The sequence below is a fragment of the Ictidomys tridecemlineatus genome, chromosome X (genome assembly GCF_052094955.1).
Source record: "Ictidomys tridecemlineatus isolate mIctTri1 chromosome X, mIctTri1.hap1, whole genome shotgun sequence".
In the NCBI taxonomy this organism is placed as follows: domain Eukaryota; kingdom Metazoa; phylum Chordata; class Mammalia; order Rodentia; family Sciuridae; genus Ictidomys; species Ictidomys tridecemlineatus.
In genome coordinates, this window is record NC_135493.1 from 120,545,097 (window position 1) to 120,557,727 (window position 12,631).

Genomic DNA, 12,631 nt, shown 5'->3' on the forward strand with positions numbered 1-12,631 from the left:
TCCAGTAAACTTGGCTTCTTGGAAAATTAGTTTTTGTTCAATTGTCCTGCTTGCCTGAAGCTAGGTAGAGAGCCTAATTTAAGCTCATAAAGTACAAAAAGAATCCTAAAGAAGATAGTTCTGAGCCATTTCCCACAATTTTAAGAATAGATAAAAAGAAATGGTTAATTATGATAAAATGAAAGATTTAGGCTAGCTATGCAGATTAATTTTCTCTCATAATGAACATGAATATCAGGAACATAATTGATGAAAAGGACATTTCTCCTGGGTTTTCAAACTAATTGGCTGCCTACATAAACACTGGCCTTGAAGAGTTTAGTCAAAAAACTCTGATATTTTTCCATATGTGATCTTCCAGTGAATATATAATCTTTTGCATAGTTTCTTAATATGGTAAAATGAGTCTCCTGACGTATGCACTAGACTCACCTTCTACATTACATTTCCTCTCTGAGATTTGCCCAGTTAAGGATCGAAAGCACAAATGATCACAGTCGTCTCCCAGAACAAAGGCACCCTTCTGACAGTGAGGGAGCAAGTGAGTGAATCCATTGTGTGAAGCAGAGACTCAGAAACTAAATTTGGAGAAGGAAAACTAAAAATTGGAAAGAGTGTTTGCATGAATGTGTTCAATCTTCAGACCCTTTCTCATAGCCCAAAACTCACTGCTTTTAGTATGTTTGCTACATTAATTCATTAGCAATGGCAAGTCTGAGAGAAGAGATGAGGGCGGACCCTGGCTGACACGTTGCCATAGTGATGACATTTGAGCTTCTTTGGAGTGGTGAATCTGATTAGGCAGTTCAGCGTTTTCCCTCATTTCACCTCGTTACACAGGAAAAGAAACTCCTAGAAGGACTGTTTCAAGTGTATTTATATTTGATTAAAATATAAATATATTTCATGCCAACTCATCTATGGAAATGACAGGACAGTCAAAAGCTCAGCTATCTCATCTCAGCTAAGTGTTTACACAAGTCAGTTTGCCCTGATGCCAGTGAGTAGAAACCACCAGCACGCTTCATGCTAGAGTGGTCGTAACTCAATTATTTTTGCCTCCTTCTGTCTAGGCCTTATGGAGCTTCAATGCAAGATTCAAAGTCTCCCTACATTTGCCTTGATTTGTTGGCAAGTTTGTATTTAATCTCTTTATTGAAAATAACAGGAGTGGGAAAAGAAAATGAGGGAGTTAAACATAATCTTTGTTTGCTTAGAAATGTATTTGTGGATGGCCAAGCCAAATCCAAAGTAGTTTCATTTCCTGCGTGCTTCTTTGAAAGAAAAGGGAAATGGGAGTGTTTTCTTATAGAAGCAGGCCTTGTCACCTCTGTGTTTCAGAAAGTAGGCAGACAGGGAGTCCTGGGAAAAGAGGGATAACTGAGGGAAGAGCCTGTTTCTCTTCCTAGTCTTACATCAAATGCCTTTGTTTGGTGGCCATGGTTGGATAACATGCATGCGCAAACAACCAGTAGGTGGTGCTATTTGGTTTAGTGCTATGTTGAGAGCCTCCTGGGGTTTTGCTCTTGTTTTCAGCTTACTAACTGATCATAAGCCTAAGTCTAGCTGTTAGAAATTGCCATTGTGGGTCACTTGGATATGTTTTCTAAATAGGCAGAGCAGGAAAGAAAGAAAAATAAAATAATAGACCTCTTTTAACAACTGTATATCATGATATCGTGTACCCCAGGCTTGGTATCCTTTGCAACTTTTTGAAAATTCAAGCAAAAAGTAGATTCCACATCTTCATGTCCCCCTCATAAATGTGTTGTCTCCATACACTTTGTTTCATGGCACCCAGTTGCTCATCTGCTCAAACAGAAAGTGAATTCATTGAGGTTTGTAGTTGTTGCTATATTTAAAAAAATAGCAAATATTGTGGAATGAACCCTAACAAATTAGCAGTGGACACAGAATATATAAATAACCCTGCTGGAAGTGTCCTCTAACATGGATGCTTTGGATAGAGATTTGGTACCACTCCCAGGGAGCAGTCCCAGCCATGACCCACCAGGGGAAAAGTTTCTTCAGGAGCAGAAGGGTGAGGCCACTGATGTCCACAACCATCCTTCCAATAATCTATTTTGTGGTAACAGCTCCTAGGAGAAGGGGCTACAATCAGCAACATTGTTGTATCTGCCCAGATCCACAGAGTCCTTTGTGGTTTCTTGCAGGTAAATGGAGCACATAGGGTTGGCTCCAGAAATCATGTGGCTTCTGAACCAGTGACATAGGATGTATCCTCAACAATCCTACTGCACATTGAAAATGACATTATTTCTTGATTGCTAAAAGATAAAGTTGCATGTTATTGGTGATTTTTGAAATGTCTCAAACAAGCATTTTCTTTTTGCTCATTTTTTTTTCTTTTTGGTATAAAGGGCTGTTTAATTTTCATAAGCTTTAAAATGATATCAATTATTGAAATCATAAAATCAAAATAGTTCTCAAACATTGAAGTTCAACTTATAAGTCTTATTCTTTGCTTAAAATTCTAGTATCTTTTTGTATATAATAACAAATCCTTTCACAGAGGGTTTTGATTAGCATTGAATCAATTTGTGTTAAACAATCTAAACTCAAACAATTGCTCTCATTTATAAACTTAATTAGCTAAAATTCTTTAGACATTTTAATCTATGCTTACAAGAAAACTATATTCAGTTTTCTGTGTAACCATTCAAATATCTATCAAATTGCACAAATACAACTTCAACATGCAATCTTTTTAGAAACTTAAGCAATTTTTATAAATCTAATAAATGTATTCATTTATTCAATAAATGTGTATATTTAATCTCATTACTGTTTAAACTTTAAATATTTTAACTTATTACCATTAAAACTTTCAAATATTTAGACTTTTGCCATTGAAACTTTTAAATATTTTCATATGTAAAATATTTTAAATATCCATGATTATTTAGAGAATTGAAAGGTCACCTGATGTATCCAAAATTATTTACCAAATAGTCAAATCCTATTATACATTTAAACTTAAAACCACAAGTTTAAAATTAATCCCACATTTAAAATTGAAATCAAAAGCTAAGATCCATGGCCCTTGCCTATAATCCCAGTGAGTCAGGAGGCTGAAGCAGGAGGATCGCAAGATCAAGGTAAGCCTAGGCAACTTAGTAAGATCCTGTATCAAAATAAAAAAATAAAAATGGCCAGGGACATAGTGCAGTGGTAGAGTGCTTTGCCTAGCATGTGCTAGACCTGGGTTTGATCCCAAGTACCACACTAAAAAAAATAAAATTGGAATGAAAAATTTAATAAGTTTAATCATTTGGTATTTATCAACTAAATGAATATGCCCATTTTCTAATGTGCCACAATCTCTTAACATCTCTTAAATAATAAAAATGCCTCAATCATATAATCATCATATAATCATGTCTCCATGATTACTAAATGTATTCCTAAATTTAAAACAGAAGAATTAACTCTATAGCTGGGCTCAGTTGTGTGTGTGCCTATAATCCTAGCAATTTGAGAGGCTGAGGCAGGAGAACAGCAAGTTTGAGGCCAGCCTGGGCAATTTAGTGAGAATCTGTCTCAAAAAATAAAAAAGGCTGGGGATATATCTCAGTGGTAAGGCATCCCTGGGTTTAATCCCCAGCATCAAAAAAATTAACTATGAAATTCATTTATTACCTCTATTGAGTTTCTATCACAGGCTAAGGATGTGAACGTGATGGCTTTCAGGTTAGAGGTTTGAATGAAGAGGGATACAGAAGCTGCTATCATCCAGGTTGTATTCCCCAAACCCTGAGGGACATTGTTTTTTTTTTTTTGAGTTACTGTGTCAACACTCAACTCCAAATCCATTTCTTTACCCAATTCTTTAATCTGATTTGTGTTAAAAGAAGTCAATCGTCTTTATACTGCCTTTCTGGAAAAGAAAAAAAAAACTCTAAAGATATTTTATTTTTTCTCATCTTGCTCTAAAGATAAGTCAAGTCATCTCACCCTGTTCTAAGTCTCAAGTCTTCATTTGGTGCTGTTTTTTCACAGAAAGTTCCCACATGGCCACACCAGCTGGAACCTTGGAATGGTTGTTCCTATAGAGAAGCCTGTACTCTGCAGTTCATCGCAGATCCCCAAACCCTGCCCTACCCACACACAATCCAGTCTTGGCACTTGTCATGTGCATCGTGAGATGCAGGACCTAGAGTGGCCTCCTATATAGCCTCTATCTGCTAGATGACAGTAGCACCACTCCTCCCAGCTCTGACAACTAAAAATGTCTCTAGACATTGCCAGATTTCCCCAAAATCACCCTGTCATACACATAACACAAATGTTTTGGGAACCTTAACATGGGATGGTCAACTGTTCATCAAGACAGACAGAGCCATGGGGCCACTTGTAGAATCATTGTGTGCCTCTTTTTCTTATATCCCATCAGTGAGCTCAGGTCTGCTTCCTGCCTGTCTCCCCTTGAATGTTTGGGTGTGTTTGAGTGTATTTGAGGGTATGCCTCTATTAAGGCCTAAAGCAGAATGCTCTGCTTCTAGGAATTGAACATCCATTTGATTTTTGGTCAATTTTTTAAATTTTATTTTTAGTCTTTGTCTTTCAGCACCCATGACATTAGCAGCTTACTTCCTAGATTTAAAAAAAATGTTCTGTGTCAGCTTTTAGCCTTTTATTAACAATTGTTACACACATTCTGCTTTTAAAAACATCCATTTATTTTCATATGGTTTGGGAAAGTGAGCTTTTTAAAACACTGATGTTTCTACACATGCATGTTATCCAAACCAAGAATCCAGTTTCACATGAATTTTCTGACTCTTTCTTTACATTAACAGTGATGAACTGGAATTTTATAAAGCCCACACTGGCAACATTTTTGGATATAATGGTTTGAAACCAAAAATAATCAAAATCTTGGCAGTAAAAGAAGATACAGACTTAAAAACTTGGAGTACAGACCAGCTCAGAGATGAAAGGGAATCCTATAGCTTGATCAGTCACATGCTACATATAAATCATTTCTTCTTGAAGACAGGAGGAACCTGCATCTTGCCTCACAAGAGGAATCTACTGGGAAGTCTAGCTTTATCTCAGAATACTATCCTTTGAAATTAAGAACAGATTAAATTACATAATAAAATCAATGTCACACTGTGAGATTGCTAAAACCCAATGAAATATTTTTAATGATGGGAACCTGGAAAAATTCATCCAGAGCTAGGTCATTGCAGCAGGCTTGATGCTATCATGGAGGTCTTCATGAACCATTCACTAACATCTGCACACCAAACTGAGCTTTCACATGAACACTCCCTTAGCATGTCCAGGCAGCTGGAGTGTGTGTGCCCAGAGAATGTGTATGCCTTTCCTTAACATGTTTCTTATGGGCTGAGTGTATTAGTCAGCCAATAATCACAGGGGTGAACCATAGTGATTACAGAGTTTATGCGAGAACCTGTTAACATGATGAGGGCTAAATAAAAATGGTGTTAGCCAATGCCATCTTAATGAGGTCTCAGAAGTCAAGAGACATTCCACATGAAAGTCCCGGGGGAAAATATATATTTTCATTGATATCCCTATTGATTGCTATTTGGAAAGCAAAAAGTATTGTCTAATATGGTCACAATCAAAATAGAATGGCAAAGCATGCCAATAGGTAGGAAAACTATTATACTGGTGCCATGTGGACCTAATGTTGATGTATGGAGAGATCACAAAATGGATGTGCTAATTTGTGCTAAGAAATTCTGTCCTGCAAATGTTGGGAAACTTTGGCCACGAGGATAGATACAATGAATAAAACCTAAGCCAGGCATGGCAGCACAGGCTTATAATCCCAGCAGCTCTGTAGGCTGTGACAGGAGGATTGTCACTTCAAAGCTAGCCTCAGCAACAGTGGAGGCACTAAGAAACTCAGTGAGAGCCTGTCTCTAAAATACAAAATAGGGTTGGGGAGGATGTGGTTAGTTGTTAAGTGCCACTAAATTCAATCCCAGGTACCAAAAAACAAAACAAAACAAAACAACAACAACAAAAAAAAAAAACCCTAAGATCGTTCTACACATAACATAAAGTACTATAATGTTTCAAAAATAAGCCCAAGCCATATTTACATATAATGTAGATATTTTATTAAATAAACTTTAGTGTGGCTAATATTGTATTAATATAATCATAATTTTTGTCTTAGAGTTTATTGTTTATACCAATTGTCTGCAAACTATACCCACCTATTTTTTGTATACAAAGTGCTATTTGAACACAGCCATGTAAATTTATCTATATGTTGTCTATGGTTGCTTTCATACTACAACAGCAGAGCAGCATAGTTGTGACAGAGACTATAAGACTAGTAAGCAGAAAATACTACTTTCTGACCCTTTTCAGAAAAAGTTTGCCCACTCCTGGCAAAATCATCTGATGACCCTTTCCAAACTAAGATTATTTCTGCAACTATAGTAGAAAGGAAAGCAAACATTTTGTTGTTGTCTTTGTTTTATATACAAAGAGCCCCAGTTTAGAAAACCTCTCACACCCAATACTTATTAGACGGTATTTATGGAAGATAGGGAAGGAGACAGAACATTCACTATTTAAGGAAGACATTTAGTAATTTGCTGCACTTGATTTTCTTTCAAAAGAACTTTGTGTTTGAAAATTCATCCATAGCATGAAACTTGTGTCCAGAGACATATAAATAGCTCAGAGCAACTTACCATTTTTGGTAAATCATCCCTCTTGGGCCCTGGGCAAAAAGAATGGCAGACTTCATAGTTGAATTTTTCAAAAGACTTGAGACAAGGGAGAGAGGAGTTGTGTAAGTGAAACCAGAAGAAAATGAGCAAAAAATTAAAAGAAGTGAAAAAAATACAAATAATGATTCAAGTATAAATAGACTGTCTCTTGCACATCATAATGAATAAAAAGAATATTTATTGTTCTACCACATGCTGGGTAAATTGCATACTTCATCCACTGGTTCCTACTTCAAGTTAAGTATTACGATTCTTGGTTTACATATGCACGAACTGAGACTCTGAAAAATGAAGGAACTTCCCATTCTTGTGAATACAGAACTATTTGACTCTGAATTTTGAGCCAATCCGTTTCTATTAGAACTCTCATAAGATTATATTGAATAATACTAATGTATTGTTATGTCAAATTAAAAACTAAGCTAATCAAATGAACCACTACCAATGAGCGATGTAAACTAAACCTGCATGATACTAATTTAATGAATATCAGTTAGCTAATGCCATGTGACAAACCACCTCCACATAGTGGTTTAGGACAACTATCATTTATTAAGGCTCCCTAGTCTGCCAATCAGATGGGGGTTGGGTAATCTAGGCTTGGTATGGAGCAGGCCATTTCTAAGTGCCTGTTATCCTCCTCTGGGTGCTGGTAGGCAAGTCCTTCTTTTGGGATGCAGCAGGTACCGGGGATTGAACTCAGGAGCACTAGACCACTGAGCCACATCTCCAGCCCTTTTTTGTATTTTATTTAGAGACTGGGTCTCACTGAATTGCTTAGCACCTCACTCACTTTTGCTGAGAATGGCTTTGAACTTGCGATCCTCCTGCCTCAGCTTCCCAAGCAGCTGGGATTACAGGCAGGCGCCATCACGCCAGCCCAAGCAGGTCCCTCTTAAGGGAATGGCAAAGTTAAAAAGAGTAAGGGGAAACACACAAAACCACATGAAGCCTGGGGCCAATCTTTCACTCACAGATTTAATTGAAATGAAAATACCTTATTCTGAATATAGCAAGTTTGGATTATCAGAAAACCAGACCCAGAATTATGGGTATATTTTCCATTTAAGTTACCTAGTAACCGAAGAAGCACCTAATTATTCTTCTGCACCAAGACTTCCTAAGAGCAACATACGAGCTCCATGTGGAAGAGCCTGGAAAAACTCACAAAGAATTCCTTGGACCATGTTTCACCACCTTAGTCCTGTTTTATACTAAATTCTGTCTGACAGTAGCCGCTTGATTAGAGGGCAAGACTTTGTTGGAGCCTAGTTGAATACATCATCATTGATTAAATAAGTAAATAGTTACTATTTAAGGAAAAATAGCATCTTCTTGAACTATACAAAATTCAGTAGTGCATAGGAGTGTGTACGTGTGTGTGTGTGTGTGTGTTTGTGTATGTGTACAAAATGAGGGAACTGAGGCTGAGGCAGAAGGATAGCAAGTTGGAGACCAGCCTGGGCAACTTATTGAGGGCCTGTCTCAAAATAAAAGACAAAAAGGAGTGGGGATGTTACTCTATGGTAGAATGCCCCAGGTTCAATCCTCAGTACTGAAAGGAAAAAAAAAAATGAGGAAACCAAACACAGGATCCACATAATTAGACTCTCGAAACAATTTACTTAAAAGTATTAGTCTACATTTTGGTAAAAGGAATCATTTCCCTGCTGTCTGTTTTTCTGAGTGGGAGATAATGGTTGATCTGAGCTGTGTGATAAGATAATAACTTCCTGCCGTTTTCAGGCGCTTATATAAGCATTAATAGAAAATAAAAGTGATAGCAAAGCTGAGACAATTCGTTTCAAGGCAGGAGGTATTGATTGGTGTAAATATTCTATAGATTCCACTCATGCTAGAAGAGCAAGCAAGGCAATTATGGACTTTTCCCAATGATTAACAGACACTTAGAGCAACGCAAAACGTTTTTATAAGATAGTGCCATTTTCTTTTTATTTTGGTTTTTGACAAGACAAAGACAACTCCATATTAACATTCCCCTTTCCAAATAATACAGCTGCAAAAGCACATATTTATGAGTTGTTTGCAGAGACTGTATAAAGCAGAAATGTAAATTTTTCTTTTCTTTTCTTTTTTCTATTCAAGACATACCCAAGAAAATGAGAAAAGGAAATTCACTTTATATTATAGGAATGAAGAATGTAAGTGATATTACATTCTCCTTGTATTTTTAGTGAGGGGCACTCAAGTAAGAAAACCAGCAGAAAAAGCAAGAAAGAGAAGGTTGAACACAGTATTTGCAGCAACCATTGTGGAAATGGTGCAATCCCAGATTTAGAAAGGGCAGGGGGTACTTTTCTTTTCCTCTGAGAGAGAGCCTTCACCTGCCCTTGACTACCTAGGCCTGGTCACACACTGAGCATTGATCTGTCAGAGGTGTAGTTGGTGGCATGCATTTAACTCTGACATCAATTTGGTTGGAAAAGTGCTTCCCATAATAGACTGAGGATTTTACTGACAAAGACTGTGTGTCCCTCAAAGGAGAAACTTGTAAGGAGCTGGCAGCAGCAACTCCAGAGAGGAGAGAGCATGTTAGGAGGAGGCTGGTACCCCTGGGAGTCAGCCAACAACCCCTACTCAGATTTTTATCTGACTTCTTCTTGCCTAATATAGGAAGTGGCTGAATTCACTTGTTTAGGATAATTTTTAATTCTGTCTTGAAGTTGTGCTTTACAAGCTACACAGACATTTTTTAGGCTGGAAAATTTTAATGCTGAATTATCCCTGAAAAGAAAAGTTTAGAATGGGGACTTGTGTACAGCAAATGGGTGCAAAGATTTGTGGCTGGAACAGGTAGCACAGTGAAGTAAATGACAAAGATGGCTAAAGGGGAAACAGGGGCAGTGGTAGATAAGTGATTGAAGCTCTTCCCCAGACAAGGGAGAGGATACAGGCTGTCCAGGAGGGCAGGGGAAGCATCCTGAGGGTGAAGGTCAATGTGGTATCAATGGAGGGGAGGGTAGAAAAGGAGACAGAAATGTTCTGTCTCACATCACTTCAGAAGCCAGATTTGAGCCAGGCACAGTGGACCCTCACCTGTAATCCCAGCAACTCAGAAGGCTGAGACAGGAGGATTGCAAAAACTTGTGAGGCCCTAAGTAACTTAGCAAGACTATGTCTCAAAAATAAAAAGAGCTGGGGATACAGCTCAGTGATTAAGCATCCCTGGGTTTAATCCCCTGTGCCACCAAAAAAAAAAAAAAACAGAAAAGAAAGAAAGCAGATTTGGTTCATCTATGTGGTCCTGTTTCCAACCCCTTCCCACTGCAGGAGAACGTTCTGAAAGTAATTAGAGTCAGTCACTTGCCCCCAAGCCTAGAGGCACCACATCAAAGCTGAACCTCCACCCTGCATCACCAGCCTTTCCTCCATCTCCTTCCAATATGAAACTATTATGCAAAATGGAACCACAGCACTCACTCAGGAATAAATGTCATTCTATGGGAACATCTTGTCACATATCTCCAAGGAGAAATTACTAGAAGATTGCATGATTTCAGCCATACCTTCATAATTAAAATAATGTATACATATGTTGTTAATGTCCCTTGAAAAAAGGAGTGTTTTCTATCTGGAAGCTCCTGAGAAAGAAATGAGTATTTTACAGGATAAAGACTCAAAATGGGAAAGGTTACCTTATAGGAACATCTGTAATCACTTTCCTGTCAGTGCAAAATTAATTAACTGTGTACAGATTTTAAATAGTTCACTTCATCTGCTTGCTATATAGATATAATTTGTGATTTGCATTCTTTAAATTTTTGCAACTTTTTTTAAAGCTTGAGAACAAGATGTTAAACCTATTTTAATTACGCTTGGAGGAGAATGACATAGTAAAAAGTACTATTCAAAGATTGTTTTCAAGAAAAGATGGAGCCATGTGGAGTCTTGAAAAAACTTTTTATCAATGGCTGACAGATTCAGATGAGGTTGTGGAGAATAAATAAATCAATTTAGCACAAGGCAGCTTTGTACCTTGACTTGGAGATAAACCAGTCTTGATGCAAAATATAAAGTGATTTAAGAGACAAATTGATGTTCATTAATATGGTTTAAAACCCTTAGTAGGATTAACAAATACAATTTTGAGTTGCCTTCATTCTGTATGTAAATTATATTTTTTCTGGTACATTTTAAGTTAGTGAAAATAGAAACTTTCTTTATAAATAACTGCATTGTTTACAATGGCATGCTTGAGCAGAACATTTATTTCCTCGTTTTGATAAAGTTCCATTTTCTACTAAATAGTAAAACCCTAGGATAAGAACATCCAGCTTAATTTAGTAATGCTTTTCTTTAGAAAGTAAGGGTTTGGATGTAAAGGTTTAATAGTTCCACAGTTCTCTTCCAGGGCTGGGTTTGTAGTTCAATGGTAGAGTGCCTGCCTGTCATGTATAAGGTCCAGGATTTAATCTCCAGCACTAAAAATATAAAAATAAAAATAGGGGCTGAGGATATAGCTCAGTTGCTTGCCTTGCATGCACAAGGCCTTGGGTTAAATTCCCAGCACCACAAAAAATAGATAGATAGATAGATAGATAGATAGATAGATAGATAGATAGATAGATAGATCTAAAACTCTTCTAAGGAGATTGTCTCAGAAATACATAATTCTACGCAAAAATGTCTTGTAAAAATTCCCCACACTTCTTGAAACTGCATGTATAAACTTCCACAATTGCAGCAATTATCCATTATAACTTTTATTGCTAAGACAACTTTTTAAAGACATTCAACAATTCTATCTATCATTTTTGTTGTTGTTGTCACTGGGGATTGAACTCAGGATCACTTTACCAATGAGCTACATCCTCAGCCCTTTTTATTTTTATTTTTTATTTTGAGACAGGGTCTTGCTGAGCTGCATAGGGCTGCACTAAATTGCAAAGGCTAGCCTCAAACTTGTGATCCTCCTACCTTAGCCTCCCAAATCTCTGGGATTATAGACGTGTGTCACTGTACCCAGTTTAATCCCAATGACCTTGAATATGAAGGTTTTTCAAAACCTTTGAAATTTTTTTTGGATGAATACTTATCAATATTTTCCTGATGGCAATGTTAGAAGCCTCAAACTTCGCCGTCACTTTCACAGGCAGGTGACAGACTAATCATGCAGTCCAATAAGAGAGCATCCTTTTCAGTACTCTAATCTCAATAAACCTAGATTGTGCATGGGCAGTGAGCAAGACCCAGCACCATTACCTGGACACTTGTCAAAAATGGGAATTCTAGGGCCCCACCCACACTTAACTGAGCAAGGAACTCGGGATAGAATGCCTGAATGACCATAGGCAGCAATAAAAAAAAATATGAGAGAGGGACACAGAGTGCTTCTGGTATTGGTGGCAAAATGATTTCATTTGTGGAACTCTAGGGAAGGAGTAGTTTTTAAACTGCGTGAGAATACCACCAGTTTCTAAGGACAACATAGAGATAGCCTGACAATGCAATTTAGGTCCAGTGTCCTGGCAAACTGCCAGCAGCCTTTACAAGTGAATTCTGCCCCCTCATCATGGTGACCGCATCTGAAAACCCACATCTGCCACCTGAGATTTCAGCCCTCAGCTGGAAGGCTTGACTTCACTTGTGATAAAGGCTTCATTTATGTAAGGCATGTGTTTTCTTCCAGGAGGTGAACACATTGCCACAATGGTACACTGCATTACTTTGCATGTTCTTTCTTTCTCTGTGAGTTTGCATCTCGGTATGTCTCCCCCTTCTGATGTATCCGTAAATGACTGGACGCATAGCCTTGACCCAAGTTTGTGTGTATGACTTCACACGGTAGGAATGTCCATGATCTCAGGCTCCTGTCTGCAAAATGAGGGAGTTGGACCAGAGACTCCCAAAGGCCCTCTCTCTGCCTG

The 12,631-nt window shown here is 37.7% G+C and overlaps 1 protein-coding gene across 2 annotated transcripts in view; it reads left to right on the forward strand.

Moving 5' to 3' along the window:
* Positions 1-12,631, forward strand: part of Mid1 (midline 1) — a 586,678-nt gene that overhangs the window by 287,943 nt on the left and 286,104 nt on the right. The gene's annotated exons all lie outside the window — the stretch shown is intronic.